We start from the raw sequence: 824 nt of genomic DNA, 5'->3' as shown, positions 1-824 counted from the left end.
TGAAGAGCGTAGCTCGAAACGTCAAAGACTTTCCGTATTCCCGAGCGTCATACTAATATATCCTTTTGTTATTTACACCACCTGTCCTCGTCTGTTGTTATTATTTGTATATTCTCCTACATCATTTATAGTATAAATTTCTACCGTTTTGAAATAGCACATGCTTCAACGGTTTTTCTTATAACTTCACTTATAACTTGATTATAATTAACAGCAAATTAATCCTTTTTAATTACAGCTGCTTCAATTAATACTCAGTAAATATTAAGTTAATATTAAATTTATATTTGTTTGACCTGAGCATAATACCTTCAGAGGGAAAAAATATACCCTTGGATGTTTTATATGTGAGTCCATAAACACATATAAAACATCCAAGAGTGATTATTTGGTTTGCCCCTCCCTTTTCCCTTAATATAAAAACAAACATCGGTAAGAGATTCCTTGCACTCCTGGATAAACACTTCCCGGAAAACCACAAATACAGGAAATTGTTTAACAGGAGTTCAGTGAAACTATCATATAGCTGCTGTTCGAATATGAAAATTATCATCACATGCAGTCAACGATAGAAGAGTGAATCCTGATGTAACTGTCGCGACCCGAAAACCTGCTCGCTTGACAAACGATGCATGACTGAAGCTATTGTATACGGGGCCGAAGGTATTACAACCCCTAACGACAATAATGTAACCGGTGAGAAGACATCGGGTTATGTGAAGGGGTTTTCAAAAAGCGCTATGCAAACCATTTATCAACCTTCCGTCATAGAGAGAAAAGTAAACCCTCAAAGTTGGCTAGCTACGTTATATATATATATATAT

The sequence above is a fragment of the Octopus bimaculoides genome, chromosome 5 (genome assembly GCF_001194135.2).
Source record: "Octopus bimaculoides isolate UCB-OBI-ISO-001 chromosome 5, ASM119413v2, whole genome shotgun sequence".
Lineage (NCBI taxonomy): Eukaryota > Metazoa > Mollusca > Cephalopoda > Octopoda > Octopodidae > Octopus > Octopus bimaculoides.
Note: the sequence above shows the minus strand (reverse complement) of the source record.